General features: G+C 40.1%; 1 long non-coding RNA gene across 1 annotated transcript in view; it reads left to right on the top strand.

Moving 5' to 3' along the window:
- Positions 1-11617, top strand: part of LOC125147015 (uncharacterized) — a 31147-nt gene extending 19530 nt beyond the window's left edge. Inside the window, exon 3 of the long non-coding RNA XR_007144960.1 lies at positions 10432-11617. This is a non-coding gene — a long non-coding RNA (uncharacterized LOC125147015). The remainder of the gene's footprint in view (positions 1-10431) is intronic.
- The last annotated feature ends 1223 nt before the right edge of the window (positions 11618-12840 follow it).

Genomic DNA, 12840 nt, shown 5'->3' with positions numbered 1-12840 from the left:
ATACATAAAATAAAATAATCAAAATGATACATTATAAAAAACTAAACACAAAAGAAGGCAATAATGAAGGAACTAAGGAACAAAAGATGAAATATAGAAAACAAACAAAAATGTCAGAAGTCCTTCCTTGGTAGTAACCACTTTAAATGTAAATGGACTAACTCCAATTAAAAGTCAAAGATTGGGAGAATGGGTTAAAAATATTATCCAGCTATATCCTATCCTGCCTTAGATCCAGCATTAATACCAAAGCCAGATGATGGTATCATTAGAAAAGAAAACTAGAGACCAACATTCCTTATGAACATATGGGTAAAAATCCTCAATAAAGTTGAATCAAGCAGCATGTTACAATCATTATACACTGTGATCAAACGAGATGTATTTAAAATTCAAGTGAGGCTCAATATATGAAAATCAATATAATATACCACATTAATACAATTAAGAAAAAAAACACCACATGGTCACCTCAATTCATGTAAGAAAACATTTTACAAAATTCAGCAGCATTCCATGATAAAGATAGCTTGACCAACTTGGAGGAAGGAAAATTCCTCAATCTCACAAAGAGAATTTATGGAAAATCCACAGCTAACATACTGAATGGTTAGAGTCTGAAAGCAGTCCTCATAAGATGAGGAAGAAGACAAGAATGCCCATGTTTGCCACTTCAGCATGGCATTATACTGGACATTCTAGCCAGAGCAGTTAGGCAAGCAAAAGAAAAAAAGACATACAAATCGGAGAGAAAGAAGTAAGGCTACCTTTCTCCACAGATGACATGATCTTATATATATAAAATCCTAAATACTCTACAAAATACAATTACAGCTAATAAACAAATTCTAAAAAACTGCAGATCAGTACACAAAAATCAGTTTTATTTCCATACACTAGCAACGAATTATCCAAAGACAAAATTAAGAAAACTTTCACTTACAATAGCATCCAAAATAAATAGGTATAAATAAATATAATCAAGGTTAAAGACCTAAATAAATGGAGACAACTTATGTTAATGGATTGGAAGACTTAATATTATTAGAATAGCAGTATTACCCAATGTGATCTACAGATTCAATGTAATCTCTATCAGAATTCCAATAGCCTTTTTTTTTCTCTCAAGAAATAGGAAAGCCAAATTTCAAATTCATATGGTATTGAAAGGAGCCAAAACAATTTTGAAAAAGAACAAAGTTGGAGGACTCCCACTACCTGATTTCAAAACTTAATAAAAAGCTACTGTAATCAAAACGGTGTGGCGCTGACATAAAGATAGACATGAAGATCTATGTAATAGGATAAAAAGCCCAGAGATAAATCTTCACACATACAGTTAATTGACTTGCAACAGCAGTGCCAAGACCACTGTAAAGGAAATGGATAGTTTCCTCAACAGATGACGCTGGGACAACCGGGTAGTCATGTGTTGAGGAATGAAGTTGCACTCCTACCTCATACTATATAAAATAACTCAAAAGGGATAAACAACCTAAATGTAGGAGCTAATGTTATAAAACTCTTAGAAGAAGAGGTAAGCTTCATGACCATGGATTTGGCAATGAATTCTTAGATAATTCAAAAGCATAAACAACAAAAGAAAAAGCAAATAAACTAAATGCCATGAAAATTAAAAACTTTTGTGCATGAAAGGACATTATCAAGAAAGTGAAAAGATAACTTTGGGCAAAGAAGCCGAATAGACATATATCTAAAGAAAATACATGAATGGCCAACAAGTATATGACAGGATGCTTAACATCATTAGTCATTAGGTAAATGCAATTAAAACCACAATGAAATATCACTTCACACCCACTGGGTTGGCTATACTACTACTACTACTACTACAAAAGATGAAATTAACAAATGTTGACAAGGATGTGGAGAAATTGGAACCTGTGCACACTGCTAGTAGGAATGTAAAATGGTGCGGCCACTATGGAAAATCATTTAGTGGTTCCTAAAAAAGTTAAATATAGAATTACCATATGACCCAGCAATGCCACCCTTAGGCATATTCGCCACCCCAAAATTGAAAAGAGGTACTCAAACAAAATCTTGTACAGGAATCTTCACAGCAGTACTTTTCACAATAGCCAAGAGGTGGAAAGAATCAAATGTCCATTAGTGGATGAATGGATAATCAACGTGGTAAGTATATACAATGGGTTATTATTTGGCAATAAAAAAGAATGAAGTATCTGTATATGTTATAATGTAGGTGAATCTCAAGAACCATCGTGCTTAAGTGAAAGAAGCCAGACACAGAAGGTCTTAGAATGCATGGCTCCATTTACATGAACTATCCAGAACAGGTAAATCCACAGAGACAATAAATAGGTTGATGGTTGCCAGGGGCTGGGGGAAGGGAAGAACAAGGAGTGCTTGCTTACTGGGTTCGGGGTTTTCTTTTTGGCTGATGAAATGTTTTGGAACTTGGAATGGGTAGTCACACAATGTTATGAATGCACTAAATGCCATTTCAAAATGGATTTTATGTTATGAAAATTTCACCTCAATAAAAAAAGCACTGGACCCTGTGTTTCAGGCAAAATGAAAAAAGAAAATAGGGAAATTGAATTATTTTGATTAGCACTGTAATTAAAATTATGCTATTCAGATAAAGGGCACATGTGGTCATTCTGTTATTATTTCTTATGACTTTATTGAATGTCTAATTATCTCAAAAGTTTAATTAAAAAGACTGTTGGAGTTTGTTGAAAAGCTGAGAGATGGTTTTATACTTGGAGATATAATCAGTAGATACTCAGGACATAGTCCATTTATCTACTTTCTATTTGTTTAATTGGCACATACTACTTAATATATATTAGGCACAGTGCTAAGTGCTTTACAAATATTAACTCAGTGAATTGCTATTTCTAATAGCCACTTCCTGGAGCAGGTCCCCAGTGCCTGCAACAGCGCTCAGCAGTGGTAAGCTGGTAAGCGCTAAACTGACAAAGTGCTTAATGGTTAGATGACACTTTTTCCAAGTTGCTCTCACTGCCTTTGATTCGTATCTAAATTTCACATCTAGATGACACTAGACTTGAAGGTATTTGTTGTCTTTGGCCTCTCCTGAAAGCAGAGCCTGAGACCAGAAGCTGGGAGCAGGTCCTCTGACTGGGAGGGGGCCCATGAGCTAGGCAGAGAGGAAGACCCACATCATGAGGAGTCCCTGAAGTCGAGGCCGGCGCAGTTTTGCAAAAACGTCTGAGAAACATAGGGAATGCTGCTTGGGACTGTGCATCTAAAGGGCACTTCTCTGCCTGGTCCCACGCCCCGCTGGTTAGTGTGGCTCTGGCCGTGCCCCACGCTCCTGGGCTGTGCTGTGCAGGGCTGAGCAAGCTCTTTGCCTCTGAAGAGGACTTGGTGTGCACAAGTGGAGATGAGATGCCTTAGATGGGGTGCTGGCAACTGGCCCAGACCGGTCATCCCAGCTGCAGCTGTGGGGACGAGACACAGGGCAGTGGCATCTGCTATACCTGATGGGTAGAGTTTTCAATTTAGTGAAGAGTTTTTAAAGGATGATTGAAGGAAACACCAAAAATTAAATGCACAAATATAGCTATTATGAACTGAGCCATGAGATATCTAGAAGCCAGCGTTCATTTTCAGAGAAAAGATCACAGCCTCAACGGGTCGAAATATTCATGGTGAGGGCTACCACATGTACGCACCATGTACCCGTGGGACATGAAACCTGCTGCTGTCAGCCACCTTCTCCCCCGTCCCCAGACTCAAGCTCACGGCTGACTCACGTGTCTGTGTTTACTGAAAGGCAGCTCAAACATTCCCATAAATGGTCTGTGCTTCTCGAGAAAAAGGCTTTTCTTTCACTATCATTGGTGGTGGTATTGTGATTGCTCAAAGTTTAATGGAAGGATTATGATGGTTTATACTCTGATATCATTACTGGGCTGTGACCCACCTGGAGTTTGTAACGCCACATTCTCTCAGAAATCAGTCACAGGACATGGGGTTATTGAAAGAAAATGAACACACGTCTTTATCAAAGGGCATATCGGTGCAGATAGAAAGCTGTGTCTATATTTTTGAACGTGAGCCTTTTTCCCACTTATTTTTAATCACGGAGTACTTCTCCCTGAATATAAAAAGTAGAAAGTAATTAATTTGCCGTAGAAAACTCCCTAAAGATCTCTGTTGTCCTTTTTTTTTTTTTTTTTACCTCCCAAATGACTGGACATAAGGGAAGAAGAGGTGATGGTTCTCCTGTGGGGGTAAATGTCTCATGGTTCATGGGAGCGGGTGGGAAGTTGTCCCAGCTGGGGATAAAAATCATGGGGGTGAACTGGGGGTGGAATACGATCTAGCAACTCTGAAAGTGAAGTAATCTGGAATACGGCATGCTCATGGACGTGGGCAGGAAAGGGCATTTGGGTGTGCTGGGGTGTGTTACCTGGGGAGCCCCTGTACATTCTTTGCCTCTGACTACAGAGCAGGAGTCTAGCCTGAGTGCAGGAGGCGCCATTCTCCCAAAAGTAAGAACAGTGTTGATTTGCGATATTTCAAGTGGAGTGGATCCGTCCAGGCAAGTTGTGAGAGCAGCAAGCCAACTGATATTATCCCAATGGACTTTAGAACATTTTCTTGAATAATTATAGGAAAATTTGGCCTGTTAGGGCCACACGGACTCACAGGGACACAGAAGCATCCTAGTCTATCCTTAAAGGATTAAAAAAAGTGAGAGAAATCATCAGTTACCAATGTCTGCTTTCTCAAAGCTAGGTGGCAGATCAGATCGTGCCACTTTTTCTTCTTTTTTTAAACAACTTTGTTGAGATGATCTCACTTATGTGTGGAATCTAAAATAGTCAAGCTCGTAGAGGCAGAGGGGGTAGGTAAGGGATGAGGAGATGGTCAAAGGGTACCAATTTCGGTAATGCAAGATGAATAAGTTATGAAGATCTAATGCACAGCATGATGGCCACTGTTAACAATACTGGACACTTAAAACTTGCTAAGAAGTAGATGGTGCTTCCTTTTTTAAAAAAAATTTTTATATGTCTTTATTTTGAAAGAGAGAGGGGGGGGGGCAGACAGCACGAGTGGGGAACAGGCAAAGAGAAGGAGCGAGAATCCCAAGCAGACTCCACACTGTCAGCACAGAGCCCAATGGGGAGGCTCAGACTCACGAACCTTGAGATCATGACCTGGACCGAAGTCAGCCACTTAACCTACTGAGCCACCTAGGTGCCCCTGAAGTCAGTTCTGAAGGCCACAGTATCTACACTGTAATTGGGAAGCCATACACTATAACGTGGTGATTAATTCAAGTCACACGAAAAAACATTTATCAAGTGTCTGTGGTGTGAGATGCCCTGTGCTAAATGCTGTGAGCTAACAAGGTGGAAAGGCAGTGATTCATCTGCTAAGGCTGCCATGACAGAGGACCATGGACTGGGGGCTGAAGCAACAGAAATTACTTTCCCACAGTCTGGAGGCTGGAGATCTGAGATCGAGGTGTTTGCAGGGCTCCTGGGGCCTGAAGGCAGGGTCTGTTCCAGGCCCCTCTCCTTGGCTCACACGTGGTAATTTTCTCCATTATTTTCCACACCATCTTCCCTCTGTTCATGTCTGTCTAAATTTCCTCCTCTTATAAAGATATGAATCATACTGATGTGGCACTGGGGTAAAGTAGCCCAAAGCCACTGGAGTGTCAGTAAGGACAGGCCATGCGGGGTCTTTCTGATGATGCTAATGATTCTGGTGTCTATCCTACCCCAAAAGGCAGCCATCAAATGGATTTAAGTGTATCATGTGGTGCCTGGGTGCATCCACGCACACGCTTCTGTCCTGGGTACGACAGGAACGGGTGTGATTTTTGGAAAGGTCACTCTGACCGCAGTGTGATGAATTTGTTGGGGGGGAAGCTGAACTGCTTGTCAGAAGATGCACTGGAGTTACTGCAGTGGAGACGCATGGAGGCAGTGGTGGTGGGGCCCACGTGGCCTCCTGCTATGTCGCTGTGAGCATGTCTATTGCAGCGGCCCTGAGATCTGAATCATGGCCCTACTAACAGGCACAGGCACCAGGGTCCCCGGAGCAAAGGCCGTCTCCAGGTGTGGAGAAGGGAACGTAAAACGACAACCTGTAATACACTGTTGGGTCAGAAAGCAAAGAAGTGCTCAAGAATCTACAGCGGTGCGTTAAAATGATCCAGAGGCCAAGGAGTTCCTCCTGGTGAGACGTGAGGCAATCTGAGCAACAAAATCATAACTGTAATGGATTATCCCACACTGAAGGCAGAACCAGAATCTGTGACTACAGCAGTAAAGTTGTGTGTTCAGGGAAAACTCTTGCAGCTACTAAATGTAGAATGAGTGATAGAATTAGAAAATCATTATTTTGCAAAACCTATGTAATAATTAATTCAAACTAGATTTTTCAATGGACGCTAGATTCACTGCAATAACGGCACAGTCAGTGTCAAACATCACCCCACAGATTACTTTTTAATTACAAACAGAAAGCAATTATCTTCACAAGAGTGTTGTGGTAATGCTAACCTCATCAAGTGATCAGATTTAGCATCATTAATATTGGAACAAAACTGACATTATATTTTCCCTGCAGTGATGTAAACATCTTTTGAGACACACAAAATCATCTAAACGACATTTTTTGCCAAAAATATTTAACTTGCATCTAAAAGTGAGGAAACCATCAGACAAATCCTGATGGAGATACATTTTGCAAGGCAAATTACCAGAACTCCTCAGAAATGCCAATGTCATGAAGAATTTAGAAAGTGTGTTTTGGGGGGGTCCCATCTAGATTAAAGAAGACTAAGGGGGCATGACCATCAAACCAAATGCATAATCCACTGGCTGAATCCATGGGGAAAACAGGTATAAAGGACCCTTCTCTAGGTAAAGGTTACACAAGTGCTTGTTGTATTATTTTTACCAAGTTTCCATTAGTTTCAAATTTAGGAAAGTAAAGAAACTAAAACAAAATCAAGGAAAAGGCAACAGCTAAAGTCCACACCTGCACACATTATAGAATAGCATTTGTACCTCATAACCAAGGCACACACAGGATAAATGTATTATAAATGTTGTCCTAATTAGTATTAAGTGTGTTTCATTGTAAGATATAGCCTTTCCCCAAATTATTTTCCTATAGTCCCCTTCTTTTGATTTTGCTCTTACTGTGCAATGCTCCACACTCCTAAATTTTCACTATAGCTTGAACACAAGTGTTTCTCTGATTGATGTCAGGCACTGTGCCAGGTGCTGAGACACAAAGATAAATCATATAAATGAAAAGTGTTTTGTGCCCTACAGGAATTTATAGGCTATGAAGGAAGAGAACAGAACACAGATAAACTACAATGCCTTCAGAACCTTAACACAAACTCATTCATTTACACTGATTCATTCTTACGAGCTTCAGTCTAAAACAGTGCCAACCATCATTACCAGCAGCCAATGCAGGTTATCTTGGATTCTTTTTTTTTTTTTTTAAGATTTTGTTTTTAAGTATTCCCTACACCCAATGTGGGGCTTGAAACCATGACCCTGAGATCAAGAGTTGCACACTTCCCCCAAGTGAGCCAGCCAAGCGCCCCTATGACTTCTTAGAACCAAGTCACAGGAAAGGAGGAAAAAGTGTCAGCACCATTTAAAACTAAGGCTTAGGAAAACTTTAGACCAGAATGTGGTTGCAAGTTCTCTGACTTTGAGGGAGATGACAGTGGCCCAAGAAGGACACACAGGCTGGGCCGATGGGCCAGATGTGCTGGAGGAACACAGGAAGACACTCTCTGCTCTGCAGTTCAGAGTCCTGACTCAGACCTTGATCTGTACCTGCAGAAATATACGCCGCTGCCTTTTCTAAGGTGACTACTCTTTTGCTCTCTCCTTCCTGCACCTACATTTAATTTTATAGTTAATTATGAAGTACTAAAATCATACGAAAAAGTCAAGAGAAAGTTTAACAGAAGTTCATGACCACCACGTAGATTTTAGAAAGTATCACATGTCTATGTAATGAAATGATACAGAAGTGAAAGCCTTCTCATTCCCATGCTGTTCACTCTCTCCAGTCCCAGAGGCAACCCTGAAGTTAGTATATATTTTCCCCTTCCATGTTTTTACTTTTTGGTATTATTTTTAATAAGGTTCATGTACATGAAGTTAATATTGTTGCTTTCTGGGTCTTCATAAGTCATTAGAATAAACACACATGATTTGTAGCCCACTGAACTTGTATTTTCTAACCTGATTTTATTCACTATTTTCAGTATTTATCTTGCAAGATGTGTAAATCTTCTTCACTCTTTTTACAGATGCATGGGTCTCAATTCTAATAAAAAGCCATGCTTTGTTCATTCCCTTGCTCTCTCTAGGTCTTGAGAGCGTTGTGTCCTTTTCTGCACCTTTCTCCCCGGTAGGGAGGCTGAGTTCTTCAAAACACACCACCTCTGCTCTTTGTCATCTGGCTGGATTCAGCAAATAGGAAGCGTCAGCTGGAGAGCAGTGTGTAGAAGCAGAATGAGATCGTGGTATTTACTGTTTATTCCCTGGGAGGCCATGGGTTTGTTCAGGCGGTCTTCCCCATGGCTACGGCTCTCACTGGGCACTGGAGACATAACACAACACTCTTCTGCTCCTGCAGGCTGCTTAAGGTAACAGATTCCCATCATTGCCAGTCCCTGGCGCCTTATCACCTCTTGTTACATTCTTAATCCTGCTCATGCCTTCATCAAGAGACTTTTCTTAAAATTCTTATCAATTATCCATTTGAGTGTGCCATTTACTTTTCTGCCATGACCCCAACTAATGAAGCTGGTAATAAATAAACATACATGAGCCAGTGGGTTTCCAATATGTCAGCAATGACTAGCAAGCAGTACAGAAAACATCTCAGGTGCTAACGTAAATCTTTATCGTTACATAGGTGGGTATATATTGTGCAATGTGTGTATGTCTGTTTACATGAACCTATTTGCTTTTCTATATTGCCTTTCTATACTTCACTCTTTTTTAAAAATTTTATGTTTATTTATTTTCAGAGAGAGAGAGAGAGAAAGAGAGAGAGAGAGAGCGCATGTGTGCATGCGAGTGGGGGAAAGGCAGAGAGAGAGGGAGAGAGAATCCCACACAGGCTTTGGGCTGTCAGCACAGAGCCTGACACAGGACTTGATCCCACGAACTGTGAAATCATGACCTGAGCCGAAATCAAGAGTCAGACAGTTAACTAAGCCATCCAGGTGCCCCTACTCTATTCTTTAATATTATATTAGCAAGATGGATTTGAAAAAATATACCATGGGCCCTAAAAGGTAGAAGTGATTAAATTATGCTGTATACCACATTCCTGAATGGAAATGCTAAGTGTTATAAAAGACAACTCATATATTAATTTATAATGTAATGCTTATAAAAATTCCATTAGAATAGTATTTTGAATAAAAAAAATTTTAATGTTTATTTATTTTTGAGAGAGGTCTACCAGAGGCCCTACACACAGGTGATGAACTCTAAGCACACTAGGAAAGCATCGACCATGTAGGCCTGGAACTATCAGTTTCAGTAAGAGTGCTCTAAGATCTCTGAAAATGTACATTTTGCACGTGTCTATACAAGTTATATTTCTGGATGTGGAGTTTTTGTGTCAAAGGGCATATACTTTTTAAAAAATACTGTCAAAATGCCTTTAAATTTTTTTAATTAAAAAAAATTCTTAATGCTTATTTGTGTGTGTGTGTGTGTGTGTGTGTGAGAGAGAGAGAGAGAGAGAGAGAGAGAGAGAGACAGAGCATGAGGGGAGAGGGGAGGGACAGAGAGAGAGGGAGACACAGAATCTGGAGCAGGTTCCGGGCTCTGAGCTGTCAGCACAGAGCCTGACGTGGGGCTTGGTCTCACGAACCGTGAGATCATGACCTGAGCTGAAGTTGGACGATTAACTGACTAAACCACCCAGGAGACCCCAATATGCCTTTATAAAGTTAATCCAAGGGGCACCTGGCTGGCTCAGTCAGTGGAGTGTGTGACTCTTGATCTCAGAATACTCAGTTTAAGCACTGATTGGGTGTAGAGATTACTTAAAAAATAAAAAAGAAAAAGAAAAAGAAATTTTTATTAAAAAAAGTTAATCCAGTTTAAACTCTAATCAATAATATATAAAAGGGGTAGTTTCTAGAAAACCTCCCCAATCCTAAGCATTTTGATTTCCTCTTTGCCTTCAACAAGACACGGAGTACCATATTATCACCTTTAAACTTTATTCTAAGATTCTAGGTAGTTTTATAACCCCTATTGTTCACTAGCATTGTGTATGTGTGTGTGAATTTGTGTGAGGTCTGTATGTTAAGCTGATATGACTTTGTCATATTATACTTTCTAAAATTTTCTTTAAAAGCTAACCTCCGGAGTTTATGTGTCCTGCCCACAGGTGCAAGAGTCTGTCTCCACTACCTAGTCTCCTCTTAAAGCTGACTACAGGTAATTACATTATGTCAAATCACTGCTTAGATTTCAGAGCCCATGCTGCAGCTTTGCCCAGAGGAAAGTGGTGTATTTCATAAATAAACAGATTAAAAGGAGGACTGTTATTCTAAAGCAAATATGCCAACTTTATGGTTGAAAAGTAATAAATTGAAATATGTCAAAGTCTAAGTTGACAATTTAAAAAGCCTATGCCTAGAATATTCCATCTCTACAAATCAGCTTTGTTCAGGGACTCAAGAGGAACCAGACTAAATTGAAAAACATGTTTCAGTCTTATTATCCTCCGGACTGATACATCCAGAAGTGGAACTGTTAGATCATATGGTGGGCCTATTTTTAATTTTTTAAGGAGACTCTGTGCCGGGTTCCATAATGGCAGCACCAGTTAGGATACATGTTTGTTTTTCACTCATGTAATGGTTGCTGGATAAATGATCTTCCATGTGTTTTAGGAACCCAGATTCTTTCTGCCTGGTGGCTTCACCATCCCTAGGAACTCAAAGTCCTTTGCTGGATCCCTGTATCCATCCAGGAGATGAGGAAGAAGGTGCATGTTAAGGATCATTGAGAGGATTCTGACGCCAGGCTCAAAAATAATTTGCATTTATTTTGTCCTTATTTAATTGGCCAGATCCAGTTGTTTGTTCCTGTCCTCTGTCTTGCAGTTTTCAGGGGCTGGAAAATACAGACACTACACTGCCCAAGGAAACAGAGACTTCCTTAACACTGCATCCTCAATGTCCAGAAGAGTGATAAGTGTTAGAAGAAATGGAAATATTTGCTAAGTGAATGTTTTAATGAGTTGATGAGTGTGTGAATGAATGAATGAATGAATTAGTCAGTCTATGTCAGTACAGCAGGAAAAATCATGTCAAAGCAGGAAGTAGTAAGCAATGGAGGTCTTGGTGATATTAAAATCAATGCTGACAAGTTTAACTAGAAGTAAGACAAAAGTACTAGAGCAGATGCTTCTTTGGTCATGTAGAGGAACATGAGAGAGTTTGAGGATCCACTTAAGTATATACCATTTTTGAGGACAAAGTTTCAGGTAATATAATGAGGTTATGCATTCAATATTATATAGCATACAGAATTTTAAAAAACTGTCTTTTTATTGGAATGGGATATTGGGAAAATTCTTAGCCATAAAGTCATTGTTTTGTCTATACTATTTAAAGCATTTTTACTTTAAAACTTTAAAAGTAAATACATTCTTTTATAAGATTAGCCTTGTGAATTTTGAAAATTTATGGGATAGCTGTTTTGAAGGTATGTTTCTTTCAATTGATTTATAAATACTTTAGTAGGGCACCTGGGTATCTCAGTCATTTGAGTGTCCAACTATTGGTTTTGGCTTAGGTCATGATCCTAGAATTGTGGGATTGAACCCCGTATTGGGCTCTGTGCTGAGTGTGGAGCCTGCTTAAAATTCTCTCTTTCTCTCTCCCTCCGCTGCTGCCCTGCTTGCACTCTTGCTCTCTCTCTCTCCAGTAAAAAATAAAAAAAAATAAACACTTTCTTATCTTTTATTGACTAGTGGACTCATTTAAAATTCATTATACCAGACTCAAAGGTTGAAGTTGAGAGAAATCAAATTTCCTCTAACTTGGTATTTTGTAGTAGAAGTTAGTATGTGATTGCTAAAGAAATGGGGAAGCAGAGAGAACCAGCCTCTGGAGTCAGAAGCCCAGACCCTACCACATCTCAGCCAGGGGTCCATGGCTGTGTGTACCTGCTCCTGGCCCCTCCCCCCTTTTTTTTATCACTAGAATGAGGACGACACTCTCCTGCTGGCCCTACATGAGGATTGAGTGGGATCAGAGATGCAAACAAGTTAGCAGTTTGCTGGTTGGCTAGTTGTGGGCTCTTGTGCCTTCTTCCCTCCCTACAAGTGATGGTGTTCTTCAGACAGAGAATAAGAGTGGGCCTTTGGAGATGGCTTAGCATTGGCTTCTATCAGGCAACAGGCGTGCAGGATGGGGAGCAACTTTCTGTTTAGTGGTCCTGATGGAGGGGTGATGGGGAGACTGTAGTCTCTTCCAGGTCCTGGGAAGAGAGCACGTGGGTTGGGCCAGCTCTCCAAATTCTCATGTAAATCTCCCCCACCATGCAGTGTCCGCATCTCCTATTCCTACTTTCTTGTAAGTCAAGTAAGAATTCAGCACTGCAACACAATAAAGATTTTTATGATCTTGTTCTCTATTAAGTCATCTTCCCCGTGACAAATCAACAGCAATTTTACCTTCAAAAATCTTTTTAAGTTTATTTATTTTGAGAGAGAGCATGCATGTGAGTGGGGAGGGGTAGAGAGAGAAGAGAGAATCTCAAGCAGGCTTGGCGCTGTCAGCACAGA

Source organism: Prionailurus viverrinus, chromosome D1, assembly GCF_022837055.1.
Source record: "Prionailurus viverrinus isolate Anna chromosome D1, UM_Priviv_1.0, whole genome shotgun sequence".
NCBI lineage: Eukaryota > Metazoa > Chordata > Mammalia > Carnivora > Felidae > Prionailurus > Prionailurus viverrinus.
This window is presented reverse-complemented; position numbering and strand designations above follow the sequence as displayed.